The sequence below is a fragment of the Ochotona princeps genome, chromosome 15 (assembly GCF_030435755.1).
Source record: "Ochotona princeps isolate mOchPri1 chromosome 15, mOchPri1.hap1, whole genome shotgun sequence".
Lineage (NCBI taxonomy): Eukaryota > Metazoa > Chordata > Mammalia > Lagomorpha > Ochotonidae > Ochotona > Ochotona princeps.
The window spans coordinates 42,597,020-42,611,123 of NC_080846.1; the positions used below are offsets into that span (position 1 = coordinate 42,597,020).

At 39.9% G+C, this 14,104-nt stretch overlaps 1 pseudogene; it reads left to right on the forward strand.

Moving 5' to 3' along the window:
* The first annotated feature begins 1,948 nt into the window (after positions 1-1,948).
* Positions 1,949-12,347, forward strand: LOC105941702 (heterogeneous nuclear ribonucleoprotein A1-like 3; annotated as a pseudogene).
* The last annotated feature ends 1,757 nt before the right edge of the window (positions 12,348-14,104 follow it).

The following is a 14,104-nucleotide window of genomic DNA, read 5'->3' on the forward strand; positions in this document are numbered from 1 at the left end:
TAGGTGCGTCAGTATTGTAGACAAATCAGCACACATTTGTCTGATATGATGATTATGTAAATGCTGTTCCTGGAAAGATCAGGCTGAAGCTGAAGTTTAAATGGGAACCTAAAAGTAGAAAAACAAAGGCTGGGGGCTAATGTGGAACTATAAATAAGACTGAAATGCACGCTGTAAAACCAACCACATGGAAATCTGGTCCAAAGAACAAACCTCCACGTAGGTCACATTCAAACTGTAACGGGCCTACAAATCACCTGCACCTTATTAAAATGTAGATTCTTGGCCAGTGGGTCAGGTCTAAGATTATGCATTCCTGATAAGCAGCCAGGTGCCACAGATGGCTCCAACCTGTGCACCTTACCGAGAAGTAATCTGAAGACTTTGAAATCACCTCCTTTTCCTGTTCCACAAGAGCCTTCTTCAGAGATACTCTTCTGAATAATCTCATCCTATTGCATTTCTGTTCCACAGTGAGAAGCAACTCAGCATTCACCATAATGGCCTGTGCTGTAGGACAAACAGGGGTCTCATGTCTGTGTTGCAGAGGGAAACTGTGGCATGCAAGAAATGCACTTGATCTCAATGGCAAGCGGCAGAATTCCATAAAGTGAAAAGAGCTGTTTCAGCTTCTGCCTCTCTCTCCAACAGACTAAAAGAATTATGAAGCATCAGACAAGCTACTAAGTATGTCTGGCTGGGACCTGAGGAGAGTCAGATGTGAAGAGGTAGGCAGAGGACAAGCTACATTTCCTATTTCTTTTTCTTGCCTCGGCTTCTCCCAGTTTCTCAAAGGTACTTTTTCCTTGCTCCTGTCTGACTGGGCTTGCAGCAATCTGGAAATTGAGGCTAAAGATGCCCGGGGAGACCCTCCCTTCACAACTCCACTCGTGGTGGTCATTCTCCATCACCAGGGGCCTTCTCTCAGTATTACCAGGAAGTGGTACCTGTCATGTTCTTTGTGGTAAAAGTCGGTGTATGTTGTAAATGTTCAACAGTTGAGTAATTTGTAGCATTTGCCAATTTCCACGGTGTAAATATTCTCACTCTGGCCAACATCAAGGTGCCAATGTGACCTGACAGAACATGGAGTTAGGTCTGAATCCAGTGGCTCTCCAAGGCTATCTTCAGCACAACACAGATAAAGATTTTCACCTGCGTTGTCTACCATCGTGTCACTTTCCTTTACTAACTTGTCAGGGCATTTAACTGTGTAGAGTTTTTGTCTTCTGCAAAGAATTTGGCAGAAATGTTATAACCACATAAATCAAGCTCTTGGTCTACCCATAACTTCTGTAAAAAGCGCTTTTTTTTTTTTTTGCCTCACTGAATTATTGCCCTGAAACAGAGAAACAGGATGCCTTTTCAACAATTTATATGCATTGAGTGACCCTTTGATAAAACAATAAAAACAAAATAAACATCAACTACTGCACATGCTGAAACTAAAACAACCCAAAACACTTTACTATGCTATACTATACTCTGAAGAATTCTATAAAATTCTTCAAACGCTGTGAAGCTAGGCTTGTAATAACTGAATCAGGTTTATCTTATTTATTGAAATAAACAAGATAAAATTTTGGTACAGGAACAGGAGTCCAGCTTCTGACCCAATGTTTCTTAAAAATCTGTTAAATGACCAATTTCTACTGATTTAAGAATAGTTACAACTTTGATTTGGAGAGGTCTGACAGATTTTTTAAATTCTTGAAGTTCAAACATATTTGGAAGGTGACTATAATGAATTGTTATGCAATTGCAAGTATCCCCCTCCCAGTACACCTGTGTGTTTCGCAACACAACTTCTCCCATCAAAGGTAGGATTTTCTTCTTTCCTTCTTGAATCTATGTGGATTGCCCTTGGCAACGGAATGAGACAGAGCAGCATGGGAAGTTCAACTCAGGTTCCAGAGGTCTTCTAGGGTTTCTCACTGGCTCTCAAGGAATGCGGGTACTGCTTGAACAAAACTCAGGCAGCCTCCTTGGAAAGGAGTGTACCACAGAAAGTAAAGATGACCCACCTCAGGTAAGCCCAGAATCTCCCATCATCATCACACACTGACCAGTCTTAAGCTGACACAACTGAGCTCAGTTCACATTGCCAAACCATGAACTCCTGTACTAAACAACAGGCTGTTGATGAAAACCACTAAGCTTCACAGTGATTTAATAGCTAGATCTGACACAGTCACAAGTATACAAAGAGAATTCCAGAAGAGGAATTAAAAAAAGTCTTGAACTTCATGCATGCTTTTTTCATCATCTGAATTTCCATGAACTCTTTGAAGATGTTTCTTTAGAGGAAACTCCAGAGATACATCAATTAATTGTAACAGGTAGATCTTTCTGGATGACAACTGAAACCAAAGCAATGGCAAAAGAAAATCAGGGGATTTAAAGTGAATGTCCGATTTTAAGAAATTGCTGCCAGCTTTGTGAGCTCTGATAATGGCACTGTACTTGTGTTTTTGGAAAGTCCTTGTCTGTTAGGGTTTGCTTTAAAATATTCTAGCAAAGAGAAGAAAGAGAAGAAAAAAGAAAGGGAGAGACAGAGCAGGAAAGATATAAAATATACACACTGTTAGAGTGATGACTTAAAGATTTAGAATACCTGCACAGCAATTTGTTGCACTATTTTTCCATTTTGTATATGTTTAAATTTTTCCAAAATATTTTTCATGTTTTTAGTCTGTTAAAACTTTAAAATGACTTCTGGGCCTTTTCCAAATACCTTGAAAGAAAACAATCACTAAATAAAAGATGATTGTACTATGACCCCTGGCCAGGTCATTTGTTCAAATAACCAGTAAATTTCATGCTGTCACTGTGAATGTTGGAGGAATTCACCAGTAAAAGTAGAGAGTAGATTAGCTAACAAAGAATGGTAACAGCCAAATCCAGAAAGTAAATCAATTTATAAATGTAAATCCAGAATACACTCAATGTATAAACTATAAAATCAATTGGCATGAGCAGAGAACTTAGATATTCTGAGTCCAATTTCTACTGAAACATTGACATGGCCTCACATTAATCACATTCAAAGTGTCAAGTATTGTAAGTAAGTAGGATTCTTCTGATTTTAAGTGACAGAAACACAACCTAAGAAGCTGACACTGTGGCACAGCAAATTAAGCTACTGCTTATAAGGCTACCATCTCCTATTGGAGAGTCAGTTTGAGTCCCTGGTGCTCTACTTCTTAGCTTGGAAAGGCAGAAAATGATGGGCTTGACTCCCTGTAGCCCATGTGGGAAACGTGGATAGAGTTCTTGGCAACTGGCTTTGACCAGACCCAAACCTAGCTTTTGTAGACATTTGGGGAATGAGCCAGCAGATAGAAGTCATTCATTCACTCTCACCCATACTGTTGCTCTGACATGTTGCCTTGCAAACAAATCTAAAAAGAGAAGAAGAAAGGAAGGAAACAAGGAAGAAAGGAAGAAAGGAAGAAAAGAAGGAAGGAAGGAAAGAAGGAAGGAAGGAAGGAAGGAAGGAAGGAAGGAAGGAAGGAAGGAAGGAAGGAAGGAAGGAAATAAAGTGCCAATAGCAGTACAAAGTTAACTTCCAGATTGATTAGTTAAGGTATTATTCACTAATTATTTAAACAGCTAACTACATAAAATTTAGTCCTAACACAGTAAATGTTTCTTTTTTACTTTTCCTAATCTCTTAAAGCCAATTTAGTGTCACACAATTGAGCTAGAACAGTTAGAAAGAAACTAGAAAAATCCTTTCAGATAATTCTGGAAAAACCTGTGCCCTAATTTATTCTGAAAAGATAATAGTTCATATGCTTTTCATAAAGACAATATTTTTGCACCATTAACTGATTTCACTTGGCTACCAACTCCAAATGTTCACTGATAAAAATGCAGCAAAATTCAAATCCTAGTCTACTTCCCATTTTCTTGTGGCAGCCAGCATCCTGCATCCTTCACAGGAAATGAGAAGAGCAAACACTTGGCCTGCAGATTAGAGAAATAATGAAGACAATTCCAGGTAAACACTGGTTCTGCTCCCCTGCAGCATATATGGATGGTCCTGCCTCCCTGGCCAATGCTCTCCAGGATTCCAAACAAGACACTCAAACTCTCCATTAAGGATTGATTTCCTGGTTCTTGGATTTAGTATGCATGTGTGAGAATTAAATGATATAATTGATGTACATATATCATAAATGCAAAATAAATTTTCTATTTATGTCCTTGCTATTATGCTATTTATAATACTTCAAAACATGGAAACAGTTAGTATGATGTGGAAGAAAGTTCATATCCGGTCAGTGCTATAGCCTAGTGGTTAAATCTTTATCTTGTTTGCACTGGGATCCCACATGGGTAGAGGTACATGTCCTGGCTGCTCCCCTTCCCATCCAGCTCCCTGTTAATTGCTTGGGAAAGCATCAGAGGATGGCCAAAAGCCTTGGGGACCCTGCACTCATGTGGAAGACCTGGAAGAAGCTCCTGGCTCCTGGCTTGGCCTGGCTTTGGATCAGCTCAGCTCCGGCCATTGTGGCCACTTGGGGAGTGAAATCAAGGGACAGAAGATTTTCCTTTCTGTGTATCTGACTTTACAATAAAGATAAATAAATATTTTTAATAAAAGAGTTAAGAGAATTAGTATTCTCAGTGTCCCCTTTACTGAGAGGTAAAGGTATATATATGGGGAAAAGAGTTGTGTTCAGACTCCATGTAAATCCCAACTCCATCCTTGCTAATTGTGTCCTTGGAATAGTAACTTTAGTGACTTTCAGAACCTCAGATTCCCCATATTTAGATGCCAGAAAGGAATTGTGGGATTAGGATTGAACTTGCAGAGCTGTTATGAAAATTCAAGGCATGGCAGGAAATGTGCCCACAGAGGATTTGGCCAGCAGCCAAAGGGCTCCAGAACCATTATTCTTATGCTCATCAATGTATATATTTTGTAAACACATCCTCTGGAGTGCTGGAAATTAACACCATGTATAGATTTAATAACCTTGTTATGTTACAAATATAAACCAAGAGAAGATCTCATGAAACTTTATTGAGAGTGATGTAAGTACACTGTACAATTCATAACAATTCTAACCTTTATTAACAGAAACATAACATCTATATAAAGTAATATTTAACTCCATATCTTTTCATCTAAGCTTACCTGTATTCATTACATGAGGTATATTAATATGTATAAATTGTTTCCTTATAATTGCAAAGTAGCAATGGCTGGCTCTTCCCCAGTACTTCTATGGGAATGGTATGTGAAAGTTCGCCCCCTGAACCAGTCCATCGGATGCCCAAGGACCCCAGAACTCATATGCGCTCAGCCGACTGAGTGTGCCAGCAGGAACAAGACTTCACCATAGGACTGTGGCTGCCTCACTGGCCAAGCATGGCTAGGGATAAACGGCGCCTCCCTGTGCCTCCTTTGTTATTAGTTGCTTGTAGCCAAGCGTACCCCCTTCCTCAATTAATTGGTTTAATCGTCAGAATCAGTTCCTAAAAAACATGTTTACTACTTTGATGACTGTTACTTCATTTCCTTGTTTGTTATCTTTGGAGGGGCTTTGTGTGGTTGCCTAGGTGACCTGCCTAGTCTGTGTGTGTGTGTGTGTGTATATATACATATACATATACATATACATATACATATACATATACATATACATATACCTGCTGTTGAGTTCAATAAAGTGTGCATTGCTTCACTTATTTGCATCCCCTGACCCAGTATTTCTCAGTGACCCACTTTGGGTCACAATCCCCTCAGAGGGCTCATCCACAGTGGCAGCTGACTCATGCTTGGCAACATGGCCCTCTAGATCCTGTGAAGTCTGTGACTGTCAAGCAGAGGATCAACTTCAATAGCAATGAAATCAAAATTTCCAGATTAAGTGTAGCAGGCCAAAACTCAGAGGTACTGACCACAGCATGTAGAAAAGATTCAAAAGCCACATCTTGATGCCTAGTATTGGGTTATGAAAGCATCAAGGACCTGCAGCAGTTGCTGGCCCACAGCATCAAGGAGCTGGAGCTGTGGTTTGTCTGCAACAATCTGAAAAGGTTATCACAAGCCATCATGAAAGGAAGAGCCCAGGTAGCCATCACAGGCACCAATTCCAAAGGCAGACTGTGCAGCAAAGAAAATAAGCATCCCATGTGTCCATTTACTGGCCATTTACTTTCCATTAAAGAATATGAACATGGAATATGGAAAACGGATCTCTTATAGATTTGTTATCCTGAACAAGTTTGTCTGGATTTTGAGAAACAACAAAAAGTGTTGGGACAACAGAGGCATTTTAGACTTTTCTTTAGTTTCTTTTGCATTAGATAATTATAAAGAGGCTAACAAGCAGGAGTAAGAGTCAGTAAGACATCATGGACTTGATGGCCTTGAACAATGCTATTTGCTTCTGATTTCAATGATAAGATGTGCAATTCTTTCATTACTCTACAATCATTAAGCCTGGTCAAAGCAACAACAATGATAGTAATAATTTTTAAAAAAGATTTAACTTTCTGTATCATCTGGTTTATGAACCTCTCCATGGTCATCACCTCCCTCTCTCTACCCCTTGCCTTCTCAAATAGTGGCTCCACTTGACAGACTAAGTCTGTGTTTCTTTTCCTCCACCTCTTTTTCCCCATTAAAGCCATAACCCAATCCTCAGCCATCACCTTCCTTTCCTAACTATTTCCTGTCCACTGAAAAACAGACATGGCCTACATTAACATCTCTAGAAAACTCCAGTTTGGTAAATTCTGCTTTACATGGTTACATGTGATTTTATGTCATTCCCCACTCACACCATTAACTGAATGAGTCACTATATATCCATGGCTGTCCATTCCCAGGCTTATCATCTATTGGCAAGTGATCCATGTGCCAAGGTGGAGCCACATGACAAAGCTGGAAGAAGAGCTGGATTGTAATAAAGGATTGCCTACCTGGAGCACATTTTCTCAAAATGTTTAACCAATCACATGCATACTTGGAAAGCAGAATTTAAAAACAAGCTTTGGTGCAAAAAAAGTTTAAAAGATATCACATGAATATGTTGACATAATTATTAAGAAGTATTAAATATCACCTAGAGATATAAAGAAAACACTATAAAGTTGGTAGTATTTAAACTGGCCTTCTTTTGAACTTGTGTTCCTGACAATCAAGGACTTGACACACTATCCAGTTCTCTCCCCACCCCACCCCCTGATCTTACCCTAGAGACTAAGAGACATCTATTCACTTGGTGTATCCCCTGCAGTAAGAACCTGGCTCAACTTCTGTATGATACTGGAGTGAATTTTTTAGACTTAAGGGAAAAAGTGCTGAAGAACAGACAAAAAATTAATTCAACACACATACATGGGTTGTGGTTTTTATACAAATGAAAGCACTCTTACCTGTAAAGATCTGTACATATCATTTGAAAAATGATTTGCTCCCTCACCAGAAAGCTGAGGTCTATGGTGAGCAGTGAATTTGTCTGAGATGTCATCAAAACTAGAATATAATTCTTAACTTCACTTCAAAGTCTCTTGTACATAAAAGAATTTGGTCCCAATTTATTCTCAGGTTAATAAAACCAGTGAGCCTTAAATTATGAAAGACAATAAAAGAGTATAAAAGAAACTAGGCTAAATAGCAGTGAATATTTTAATACTTTTCTATTACTATTTTCATTATTATTAATGACCCCCTCCCTAGTGATATATTTTGGGATATTGATGAGCCTTGACCTTAAATGCCATACCATAGTGACATTATTAAGTGCCAGAATAATTGATAGCTTTTAACAAGGCTGAAATTAGCTGCCAGCCAGTGTGCAGTTGACAGCAGTAGATGGATGACCCTGAGTACAGAAAAAATGTGATTGGAAAGGAAATCACAAGTTTCTGCCCCTTGAATCTCCCAAATGAACTTAACTCACTGTCACTAGCTGCTGTGTTTTCCCTGTTACAACTTTAAACTGTGACGGTGGAAATGAAAGCCTTCCCTTTTCTTCCACTAACCACTCAGCTAGGAGATGGTGGTTTGGGGGTTCATTAGCTAAAAAATAAGCAATTCTCTGTCTCAGTTCTAGCCAAGAACTGAGGATAACACAGGTGTTTTCAAACACTCTTCTCTTTTGGCCAAATCAGACACTTGCCAAAGGATGAACAAACTGAAGATTTTGAAGAGGTTGAGAGCCCCCCAGAACTATAGAAAGCTCTGCTATCTGCCTCTTTTGTCCACATGCCCTAAATGTAGGTTAGAAAAAATGGTAGTCTAGATAATAAATAAAAAGTTGGAATAGGAAAATATAGGTCAGGATAATTTCATTTCTAAAATAAAGGCTATCGCTGGAAGAGTGCTTTTTTGATATAAAAATTAGCTTTGACCTTTGGCTTGAATTACATATTTCCTTTGAGGGTTCTTTGAAATGCAACTTCAACCACTCATCGGTGTACCCAAACCCAGAGTCCTTGGATGGACCTCAAGAACCTTAGTCGCTGGCCCTCACACTGAGGCTGGCATGCTGTTCTTTTCTGGATAGGAATTCTAGCATGGATGAAATCTCTGGATAAAATCAAAAACCCAAGGAAGCCTCAGAAGAATTTACAACCTCAGTTCTACAATGGACACTGTGTAGCCGTAAGGGCAGACAGGGATACAAAGTCATTTGGTCAGAGAATCTCAACCACATAGTCATGAAAATGATAATTATGAACTTTTTGGTTGGCCATAATTTTATTCTTTGGAGACACCTTCTGAAACCTGTGGGTGAAATAAAAATAAACATATGTGAAATCAAATTCATCAAGTATGTTTCATATACATGATTGTGGAGAGACTGAGCAAGAGGGAGGTCAAGAGAATAGGAAGAGAAAGCAGGGAGAAGAATAAGAAAAGTGTTCAGATTAGTAGAATCACCTGTTTGAAACTGTACTAAATCAAGATGGTTTTTGAGTTTGGTGACTGGTCTTCTTGGTGAAGTGTTCTATGTGGTTATTGGTCTATAATGGAGAAAGCAAACTTTCAAGCAAGACAAAAATATAAGCGCCAAAGATGAGGATCTGTTGCAATGACTCAATTGGCTAAATCCTCACCTTGCAAGCACTGGAATTCCATATGGGCACCAGTTCATGTCCCAGCTGCTTCACTTCCCATACAGCTCCCTGCTTATAGCCTGGGAACACAATATAGGATGGTCCAAAGCCTTGAGACCTTGCACCCATGAAGACCCGGAAGAAAATACTGGCTTCGGGCTTCAGATTACCTCTGCTCTGGCCATTGCAGAGCTGATCTGCCCTTCCAATAAAAATATATAAATGTTAGAAGAAGAAGGAGGAGAAGAAAGAGGAGGAGGAGGAAGAGTAAAAGGAGAAGAAAAGATGAAATGCAAAGTCCCAAATTATGTGACTCATCTAAGAGTCTGTGCCTTTTTCTCCATCTTCCTGTCAATGACTGTTCCTTGTACAATGTGGTCAGCATCATGGATCAGAATAGAACTTCTGTTGTGAGTGTTGGCCACAATGGTCACATCACTGCTTGGGATTACCATATTTCATAAGCAGTGCCTTATTCTGGTCATGGGTACTTGACTGCCAATGCAGCTTCCTGATAATGCATTTCCTGAGAGGCAATAAACAATGGCTCAAGAATTGGGTCCCTGCCACACACAGAAGTCCGATGGAGCTGCACACTCCTGACTTCAGCCAAACCCTGCCTGCTATAGGCATTTAGAGGGCAGACCTATAAATGGAAGACTGCTGTTTTTCTGCCACGATCATATTCTCTCTCTCTCTCTCTCTCTCTCTCTCTCTCTCTCTCTCTCTGTCTCTCTCAGAGACAGATATGGAGATTCTATGTCCTAGGTAGCAAATGCTCTTCAGCAAGTTCATCTAAGTACCCAGGTAGTACAAGTTAGGGTTGGGTTGGGGCGGTGGGGGGGGAAAGGCAGAATGTAAGAAATCTGGAACAGTACACAACTACAAAGAAAACAGGGAAAGAAATGGTAAACTACAATTATTTAGAAGGTTTATCTCCTTCACTCTACAGTGAAGACCAACACTATTAGAGCATCTTCATGTTTTGTATCTAAGCTTTTTTCTACCATATTTCAGAAATTTCAGCAAACTCTCTCCTTCCCTTTATTATTTATAGAGTCTCTCTAGTTTGAATGCTTTGGGTTTTTTCTATTTGTTAACATAAGCCACCTTAGATCCACTTCTAAGCAGCAGGAGTAAATAAATTAATGCATACATAAATAAATAAAGTAGAAAAGCCTACTTTTATCACCCTCGTGGTTTAACCATTCCTGTGAGATGATTTGCTCAACCTATCTTCGGTCCTAACACATCTCTCCCAGGACCCAGATGCATTGACTCAGCCTCCTGTTTATTTCACCTCTTCTCAATTGTGGGTTGCTCACACACAAACCCAGAGCCATTCTGCACCCATCTATCGAGTTCTGTTCTTGTTCCTCTGTGCCCAGCTTCCATTACAGACTTTTGTCTATCTGGTGAGCCCCACAAAAAGTGCAAGTTACCCATAATTCCTCAGTCTTCATTGCTCCTTTATATCCACATATTTGTTAAATATTGTCAGCCTGTAATTGCCATTCTCTTGACTCCATCTGCGCTCTCTCTCACCGCTTTTCTCTTTCCTCCCTCCTTCCCTTTTCTCCGAATCCCATAACCCTCAATCACATATTTCAATAGTCTTTTAGAGCCTGTTGTCTTTGCCCACCTCCAAATTTTCTTCCATAGGGCAGCCATTTAATTTGTCATCCAATCTAAAAAGTGATTGATTTTTCATCCAATTACTTTCCATAGTGAAAGCATTTACCACTAGTAGTTACCTCAGGGAAATGGTTATACTCTAGTTCTCCTCTGGATACATGGCTTCTTAGTCAATTTTATCTTGCTAAATTAGAGTATCACCAAGTGGGTAACTTATAACCAATGGAAATGTATTTAGTTAACTCTTCTGGAGGATGGGAAAAGATCAAGGAGACAGGTGCTGAGGGCCTTCTTGCTGTGCCATGACATGACAGAAGGGATCAAGTGGCAAGACAGAGGGAGACTGGAAATCCAAGTCTCTCTTCTTCTTGTTGTAAACCTACTAATATAACATGGGAGCCTCCATTTATGATTTCTGGGATTAAGTTTTCAACAGCAGGACTTTGGGGGACCTGGCTCAAATTATGGCATGATTGGTCTGTTCCTACATCCTGCTGCTTAAGTTGAATTGTGATATTGCACAACCCTCAAAAATATCTGCTAAGGCAATATTGCTGGTCAGTCATACCTGACACTAACAGACCATGTAAGTATTCCAGGGAACATGTTTGTCAACATATTCCCTTCTGTTCTCACAGCCATCACATCTGAGAGTCTTCTGAAGAGCCCAAACTACTGTGGAAACTGTTCACTCAAGTTCTAAGCTTTGAAACAATTAGTGAGAGTCTGTGGAGTCATTTTGAGCAATGAAGAATGCACACAGACAATGGTAATGAGAGACCCAAATACCAGCACTCCAGGGGCTTTGGGTTTGTTGCCTGTACCACCATGGAGGAAGTGGATGCAGCTATGAATACAAGGTCATGCAAGATAGATGGAAGAGTTGTGGAATCAGAGAGATCTGTGTCATGAGAATTCTCAAGAGGCCAAGTATCCACATAACTGTGAAAAACATCATTGTTGGTGGCATTAAAGAAGACACGGACGACCACAACTTCAGAGATCATTTGGACAGTATAGGAAAATCAAAGTGACTGAAACAATGACTGAATGAAGCAGTGGTAATTTGCTTTGTGGCTTTCAATGACCATGACTCTGGGACAAAACTACCATTCAGAGATGCCACACTGTGAATGGTCACAACCATGAAGGCAGGCAGGTCCTGGGCAAGTAGATGATGGCCAGTGTGTCATCCACCCCAAGAGGTCAAAGTGGTTCTGGAAATTTTAGTGGAGGCTGTGGAGGTGGTGTTGATGGCAGTGACAACTCCAGTCATGGAGGCAACTTCAGTGGTCTTGGTGGCTTTGGTGCCAGTCAAGACGGTGGTGGTCATGGTGGCAGTGGGGATCGATACAATGGATTTGGTAATGATGGAAGTAATTTTGGAGTTGGTCGAAATTATGATTTTTTACAATTACAGCAATCAATTTCCAAATTTTGGATCCATGGAGGGAGAAAACTTTGGAGGCAGAAGCTCTGACCCTTACAGTGATGGTGACCATTATTTTGCCAAACCACAAAATAAAAGTGGTTATGGAAGTTGCAGCATCAACCAAAACTATGGCAGCAGAAAAGGTTTTCGTGACTGCCAGGACACAAAACTTAGCAGTATAGGAGAGCCAGAGAAGTGACAGGGAAGCTACAGATTATAATAGATTTGTGCATCAGTCAAGCATAGTGCAGCCAGGACCTAGCTGCTTAAATGAAGACATGCTTAGTACAATATTCATGGAAATGGACAAGATAACCCATGGACTATATTTGTTACTCATTATATAATAGTTTATTTTAGTTTCTGTTCTGTGGAAAGTGTAAGGTATTCCAACATAGTTTTGATGTAGATGTAACTTTCATTGGGTTTGATTTTGCTGTTGATTGCTAGATGTAATAGTGTGATCATGACAGTGAATCCCATGTATCTTAAAAAAAAAAAAGCATTTGAAGGTCAGTCTCGAGTTGTGATCACAGCATTTTTCCATTTTTATTTCAGAGGAAGGGTCTCCCTCATGGATCTTACATTATTGGGATAGGGGAAACAGTAAATTTTTAAAAAAATTCCTCCATAAATACACAGGCCGTATGGTCTGTGAAGGGTTGACACTCTTACAATGGAAAAACTGAGAAAATAGCAATAAAGCAGTGTCAGGGTAAAGAAGAACAACAGGTAGATGTGAACAGTGAACAAGGGACTTGTTGGCCCTGGAGGAAGTATTATTAGAAAGCCCTATCTCAGGAAGGATCTCTGATGTTCAGGGATCTGAAAGGTGATGCCAAGATGCTGGGCTATAGCACTGTGGGAAACAAAGGCAACCAGGCAGAATCGGTTTTTTTTTCTACACGATTTCCCAAGAAAATATTAAAAACACTTACATTCTTGTGAATCTCTAGAGTGAGTAATTGGGATACAAGTTTTCAAACTTTTATGACCATGGAGTTCTCGTTTTTCTCTTCAAACCATGTAATGCCATATCCTAAAAGACGGTTTCCTGGAACTTCCATTTGGGGAAACTCTTGATTAGCTATAAGCAAGAACCACTGCTAGTCAGATGTCAGTAACTGGGAAATATGTTCCTAAAGGCCCGCAGCTCCTTCAAAACTGGCACTTTCGCTGAATATTCCTACAACTCTTAGCCGACTTCCTTCATTGCGGGGATTTTAAATGACCACCCTATTGACAGTATTACTACTGCTTAATGAAAACTTGCTAGGAGGGCCTTTTATGAAGTACTTCAAATATTTTGTCTCATTTTATCTCCACAAAGTCCCTCTGAATTTCATGCATCTTCAGGAGGTAGAAATGAATTTTCATGTGGCATTAGCAAAGGTAAGTTGAAACCATTCGATGTTTATCACCCATTTTGAGTAATTTTGCTGTTTTGTTGTTGTTGTTTGTTTTGTTTTGTTTTGTTTTGTTTTCCTTTCCTACTTTGAAAATATTGAGAGAACGGATGTTGTAAGGCCAGAAAGATCTGTCATTTCCCCTGTTCGTTTCAGGTATGGTTTTCAGATAAGGCTGTGATTATCATTTTGACAGGCATACTTGGCTAATTTTAGAAATTGTTCTTCCACAAAGCAGGGGTGAAATAACTGCTTGCTCACACATGAGGATATGAGTCCCTGTGCACAGGACTCTCATTTGTAAAGTCAGGAGAGAGAAGATTTAACGATCAAATACAGAAATCCCTTTGAGCAACCTGCAGATGTTACTAAGATGGCTTATCCTGCTTTGCAGTCAGGTAGCCAGTGCTTCTGTACACTGGACTATTCTCCTGCAATCCTAGGAAGAGGCCACCTCCACAAGGGAAGTGTCTTGGCTTGCAGGCTTGGGTACTAAATGGTTACCTCTAAGTCTTCTCAGCAAATTCACCTTTAAATGATCTTCTGCCCC